The 7360-nt window shown below is 39.3% G+C and overlaps 1 long non-coding RNA gene across 1 annotated transcript; it reads left to right on the forward strand.

Moving 5' to 3' along the window:
• Positions 1-4565: 4565 nt before the first annotated feature.
• LOC131617117 (uncharacterized) lies at positions 4566-6001 on the forward strand. Its single transcript, XR_009288433.1, has 2 exons — positions 4566-5443; positions 5541-6001. It is a non-coding gene; the product is annotated as an uncharacterized LOC131617117 (long non-coding RNA).
• Positions 6002-7360: the final 1359 nt, after the last annotated feature.

Raw genomic sequence — 7360 nt, forward strand, 5'->3', positions numbered from 1 at the left:
TAAGCTTGATGTGATGGTTAGGCAAACCATAATTTTTTAATGAGCTAAGAAACTGTGGCGTAAGAACATCAAGCATGTCCCTGTCATGTATCTTTGATCTATCAACAGTGTTACAACTATAGTAATCCCGTAAGTCACCTACATCTAAACTATGAGTAACATAAATAAAGAACAACGAATGTTATACACGCATGATAATCATTTGTTTGCAAGTAACATTACCTGGCATCATGGTCAACACATGATCGTTTATTTTGTCAACCATATCAATGGTGGATGCCAAGATAGCCCTACTATTGAGGTAGTTGAAGTCTAAAAAATTTGTGAGGAAATCAGGATACGTTCTGGTCACGATGGTAACCACATGATCATCAAAATGGGTAATTAGAATTTCAGACGGGAATGATATCTCAGCAGTCCCATCGTTAGGTTCTCCCATTCTACCTTCCACAATTTTCAAAAGCCAATAGGAGAATTCAACAATTTCTTTTCGATCGTGTTCCATAGGACCACAATTTAGGTGCATACTCTTTGTTAAGGTCAACACCTCTACCGAATTCCATATGTAGAAAAGGTTAATGGTGGCATGTACAATCTCAGAACGAATACCCATTAGTATAACCGGCAAAATCTGCCTAAAGTCCCTACCAAACACAATAACTTTCCACCAAATACTTCACTGGAGTTGCTATAGATATTCATCAAATCCTTCAATATTCTGTCAAGTGCTTCGAAACACCATTTGTTTTCCATCGGTGTGTTAGCTGGAGATTTCGATGGACGAAAGAAGGTTTGTTGAAGAAGAGATATTTCGAAGAAAAACATAAAACATGGCTCTTTGAAGGATATTCGAAGTACCATTTGGTGTAAAGTGGGTTTTGTAACGACCATTTTTATTTTTCGTATTTAATTTAATTTTGTGTTATGTGAATTATTTATTAGATTATGTGGTAATATTGTGTTTAAGTGGTTTTATGTTATTTTATTAGGAATTAATAGTAAATAGCATAAGTTAGTAAGTGTTATGAGTTATTGGGCCTAAGTCGGTATTAGTAATTGAGAGGTTGTTAATTAGGGCCCATTAGCATTATGAGAAAGTTAGTAAGGGTTTAAAAAAACAAGGATTTTAGAGAATAGGGATTTAGAACCTCATTTTGAGAAAATAGAGAAAGAAGAGAAGAGGAGAATCCCAGATTGAAGCTAGAGTTGTCTTCAATCCAAAACCTAAGGTAAAGATGGGGTTCTTTCATGCTAAAGGTATGTATGATGATGTTTAGGGTGGGTTGGATTATATGTGGGAACCAGGATTGAATGTTGTAGAATATTAGGGTTTTATGATGAAATTGAATGAGTTTTTAGTTGAAAACATGTTTCAATTGATGATTGATGATGAATGATGTTAGATGTTGTGATTATATGTGTTTAATTGTTGATTGGGATGAGTTTTGGGTGGTGGAAGTGTGGTTATGCAGTGCTGTGTGGTTCTGTTATTTTTATGCATAATCGCACGTCCGTTAAGCGGCTCTGGCTCGCTAAGCGGATGCTGAGTGGGAATTTGAAAATGCGCAAACCCGCTAAGCGGAGCTGCGAAACTGAAAGTTACTGTTTTTAGTTTGTACAAGCCCGCTTCAAGTTGGCTTTTGGAAAATTGAACTTTATCAAGCGCACTGGAGGGTCGCTAAGCGGATTCTGCTGTGCAAAACTTTTTCAAACTTTGAATTTATGTATCTTTTGATCCGTAATTCCTTTTTAAGTTTCGTTTGAACCTCCGTGAAGTTTTAATTGATGTCTTTCTACTGAATATGATTTGAAAACCTTTTGAAACCTTTTTGAAGAATTCTTTAAATGAAATGGTTTGATGTTGTGATTGTTGTTGTGAAGTGATGTATTGTTGTATGATGTTACAACATCGTGACGTGGCTGTGAAACGATGTATTGTTGTATGATGTTACAACATAGCGACGTGATTGTGAAGTGATGAATTACTATAAAAGTAATGATTTTTAGTCGATTTTTGTGATGTGTTGTAAATATCGTGTTTGTGTGGATGTTGCATTCATTGAGTCACATCCATTGCATAAAGAGACGGAGGCCTTAATGGCAAAAGCGACGATGGCCTTAATGGAAAATAGCGACGGTGTTCCCAATGGCCAATTTTGAGACGGTGGGAGTTTTACTCCAAATGGTACCACATGCATTTTGAAGCAACTGGAAAACTCATCGAAACAAATACAATGAAGTCACCATCGAACATCTATTTATCCTACAATAAGGAATGGAAAATATCGAAGAAAACCAAATAACAAGCAATGGTCTCAGAGAAAGGGTAAGGGTGTCTGTTACGTGAGGGGAAGGTATTAGCACCCCTCACGTCTGTGGTACTCCACAGGATCCATTCTTGCTAGTTTCTTAATCTAAGGGTGTGTGTGTGTGTGTATCATGCTATGTGCAAAGGGAAACATGCAATGGAAAGATAAACAGGATAGCAGGAAACATGCAAATAGTAGGCAAACAAGATAAGAAGAAAAAGAGTCGAACAAAACAACAAAAAAGGAAAGGGTCGCTCGCTAGGGTGTTCGTACCCTGTGCCTACGTACCTCCAATGTGCAGTGGAGAAATCAGAACGCCGTAGTTCGGCCCAAAAGTTTATGTTTCTATCTCAATTCGCGTCTCCTAGAGAAACGGAACCGAGCACCCTAAGGGAGCATGCAAACAACGAGCGTCACAAAGATCCTAGCAAACATGGCATGTGAACAGGCATCACAAATAGGAACATGCGAACAGGCATCACAAAAAAAAACCAAACATGTAATAGGCATACACGAATGTGAGTATGTGAACAGGCATCACAAGTGATAACGCGAACAGGCATCGCAAACAACATGTAACAGGCATACATGTGCAAGTGTGTGAACAAGCATCACAAAGATATCATACGAACAGGCATCGCAGATAAGAAGATAGTGAACAAGCATCACAAAGATATCATACTAACAGGCATAGCAGATAAGAAGATAGTGAACAAGCATCACAACCACATGGCATACAATCAAGCTCCGCTCGAGAAATAAACAAACTACCGAAGTAGTAAACAATGCAAATGCAACACACAAACGAGCTCAGCTCGTAAAACAAGCAAACTACCGAAGTAGTGACCTGGGGACAGGGGAAGTGCTTTAGCTAACAGGGAAAGCCACTCGAAGCCGCTATCAACGGGGAAAGCCACCCGAGATAGATACACTACAGACTCTTAGCTAACGGGGAAAGCCACCCGAAGCTACTATCAACGGGGAAAGCCACCCGAGATAAACACGCCACAGACTGTTAGCTAACGGGGAAAGCCACCCGAAGCTACTGTCAACGGGGAAAGCCACCCGAGACAGGCACAACACAGACTGTTAGCTAACGGGGAAAGCCACCCGAAGCTATTGTCAACGGGGAAAGCCACCCGAGACAGGCGGAAAGTCAAAAGAAAGTATCAAGGAATAGTAAACAAACAAAAACAGAGCCTCTTTCGAGGGCTTGGCCAGATGAATGTCTACCCTACTTCTCATGTTAAGAATGATGCTGCATGCCTACCCTACTTCTCATGGCAAGGTATGGTGCGCGACAGAGTAAAAAGGACAAAGGGGATACCGAGCGGATAGCAAATCCGCAGTGAGCTAGCAACGCAAGCAGAACTAAGAAACTTCACGTAATCTAACATCCAGCAAAGCCAGGAGTCCAGCATAAGCGTCAAAGCGGTGCAGTGTGAAAATAAATCACAACCGCTATGAGGTGCGTATCAAACACAACCACACAAGCAACCTGCAGGAAATACAATCCAGACAATACAGGAATACATCTCAATGGATGAGAGATCAGGAATAAGTTTGTGTCCCACTCGAACTCTCTCAAAGTACCTTGCACAAGCTAGAACACTTATTAGAAATAACAAAGGAAATGCAAACAAAGTCGCTTAATCAGATTATGAAACAAAATAGAGGTAAAATTCTAATTAAATTCTAAGAACAAAATCTAACAAGAACATTATTTTTCATGGTGTTTTTATCTAAAACAATAGAACAAAATATGTACAAAATATTAAATTCTAACAAGCAAAAGGTATCACATGTTTTTATTATTTCTCTTATCATGCAAAAAAAAACTAACAACGAAATTATTGTTTTTAAACATCTTATATCGTGGAAATTCTAACAAAAAGCTATTGTTTCATGTTATTATTATCTAGAAAATAATAGGAGGAAACTATGTACAAAAATCTAATTCTAAACACCTAAAAAAACTTGAATCAAGGGGGCTTGAAAGCTGAAAATAGTGGTGCAGTAAAGAAACAGGCGCAGGCCTAGGAATATGGCCCAAACAGAGTGTTTTTGTTATAATTTTCAGCCAAAAAAAAGATGGAACATGGGCCATGGGGGGTGTATAGCAAGCAATTTCGTGTGCGAGGCCCAAGAGGATTCATAACCAGCTTTTGTTTGATCCACATTGCAAATTGGCATCAGATTTTTATTTGATTTAATCACAATTAACCAATCAGATTTTCACTTAATTCTCCACTAATCACAGTTATTTTCAGTTAATTTCAATTAAGAGAAAAGATTAATACAAAGGGGATTAGGGTTACATGAATGTGGCCATTGAACTCTCAGAAACGGAATCCTCCTTCCCTCTTCTCAGAACGGCGACGACGGTGCCATCTCCGGTCGAAATTCCGGCCGTGATTCTCTGAATTTTCCCTTCTCCCTGCTCACGCAAACACGACGGCAACGAAGAACTTTCTTTCTCCTCATCTTCGACGACTCCAACGGCGCGGCGGAGATTTTCTTCTCCGATAAAATTTCGGAGCGCCGCTATGAACAAGAGACTCCCCTCGGCTCTAAGCTCCCATGCTCCTTGATTCTCAATCTCCTTCTCACTTCTCTTTCGAGTTTTGAATCATCGCTATTGAAAGATGATTGACGAGTGATAAAGATATGAGTTCTTGGATCGTGACCTTGAAGAATTTCAGAGAAAGTAGTTGAAGATGGTAGCGGGATCGTGCGATGATGAGGTGATGAAGATCGAAGTTCAGCGCTGTAGTTTATCAAACGCAATTCATTGTTGCTTACAGATATAGAACGATGATAACGTTGTGGAGCGTGTTGAAGATTTAGGATGGAGTGTTTGGCAGATCGTTGTTGTAGATGAAGCTGATGCGATGATGATGATTAATGGAGCGATGTGAAGATGAAGAAGATTGAATATTCATTAGAATTGCAGTTGCGATGAAGCTGATATAAAGACCGAGTTAACAAGGTTCTTGCTGATTGAAGCGTGAGGAATATTTATGAATTTTCTGCGGAATTGAAGGTTCTGAGGAAGATGATGATTGCAGACGGTGAAGGTCCTGGTTGTTACGTTGTAGGTTGAATAGAGGATGAAGATGAAGACTCGAGGAAAAGTTTGTTACGTTTTTTGCTTCTCCTTTTGTTATCGATTCCGTTATGAACTTTTACTGAGAATCTCTTTTTCTGAGTTTTTTTGTGTATGAATTGCAGAGAGAATCGATATTTTCTGAGAGAATCTTCAAGAGGTTGAAGAGGTGATGAAGATTGGAGAAGAGAGTGAAGATTCAGCGAGAGTTTGTTATGGATTCCGTTTCTTTTCCTTTTTGGTTTCGGTTCTCTCTGAATCTGTTATACTCTTTTTTGTTATTGCTTTTTCTTCTCCCTGAACTGTTACCGAACCGGTTCGGTTTTGTTTTGCAGCAAGTCGGTTTTTGCTTCGTCCAAGTTTCAATTGTGCAGGTCTTCTAGCGGCAAGGGCATGTTGGTTTGTAATAATGAAGTGGGAATTTGGCAAAGTTTAGAGGGAGAGCAGCATGAAGTTTTAGAATCAAAGAAGGAGTTTTAGAATTTGATTTGTATGGGATTTATCTTGTGAATGTATGGACCTTGTGTATAGTTTTGTAATGGATATTTGAATTCTCTTTTTGTGTAATGATTTTTTTGTAACAAAATCTTCTCCTTTTGAATGATTTGAATGATAATTGGGATACCGACTTTCACCTCTTAAATCCCAACTAAAACTCGAACTTTCGCCTCTTGAGTTCCAACTAAAACTCGAACCATTAACAAATCTCAAGAATTCATACACAAATGGTTAAGATCCTTGGTTCATTTAGTGAGCCTCCAACCCCTTTAAATTTTTAATGGCAAACCTTGAATTAACCTTTACTTCTCAAAATCCCACGTAGTTTGTCGTCGAATTAATAAGTACATGATGAGAACCAAAAATTGTGTTGGCCAAAACAAGTGAACAAGTCAATCTCCTATGCCATTGCGCTTGTATTTGAAAACACCACAATAAACATGCATTGAATAATCCTTGAGGAAGAAAGTATTTGAGGTGCAAGAGATATCTCACATATAAACCAATTAACCTCAACTGAACCTCCACAAATCCAAGCACTCAGATGAGAAATCCTTTATCATTTTCTTTGATTTTTGAGAGACGAAATAAACGTCATCTATAACTTAAAGCACGAATAAAGAGGGCAAATTTTGGGGTGCAACAGCTGCCCCTATTCAAACTTCTTGAACCTGACGAGTGAGAAACGAGAGTTTCGAACCGTTTGGGTAGAAGGAGATTGAATACCAGAATGAACTCGAAAATTTGCGCTCTTGATCAATAGAAGATTCCATCTTGCACTAAGAAGGAATGTACCACCCCGCAAGCAGGGAGAAAAAACTTCAATTGACTTGGATAGTTAAATATGCTCCCTCTTGTGATAAGAAGGAACGGGCACCCACAAGCAGGGGAAACACTTCAAATGATCTGGTTATCAAGAGAAGGAACATCTCGACTGATCTGAGTATCAGACGTAGCAGATGTCTCCGAACTTGCATCGGGATAGATGTCTTAAGTCGATTTGGGAATCGAGGGAGATACATCGGTTGATCTGGACATCAACGGGTAATAAGTATCTCTGATCTGGGAATCATGATCTGGGAATCTGGGCAGACATCTCTTCTGATGCAATTAAATCATCAGGTAGATATTCCTACTAATCTGGGAATTAGCGGCTAGCTCCTTCGTAAGACCACAGGGATCCGGAGGCGGTTCCTTCAACTGAACTGGTAATCAGGATAGGAACAATATCTCTTCCAAACTGTGTACGCCGGGAAAAGAATGCCTTTAAACTGATCTGGACATGATGCCAGAAATTAAGTAGGACAATCTTCATCTGAAAGACAAAGTCGATCAGGCAGACATCTCCATCTAATCTGATGATATCAGTGGCTTGCTCCTTCGTAAGATCTTGGGAGATCCGGAGGCGGTTCCTTCGACTAATCTGAATCTGAATATTAGGATAGGA

Source organism: Vicia villosa, linkage group LG7 (genome assembly GCF_029867415.1).
Source record: "Vicia villosa cultivar HV-30 ecotype Madison, WI linkage group LG7, Vvil1.0, whole genome shotgun sequence".
NCBI lineage: Eukaryota > Viridiplantae > Streptophyta > Magnoliopsida > Fabales > Fabaceae > Vicia > Vicia villosa.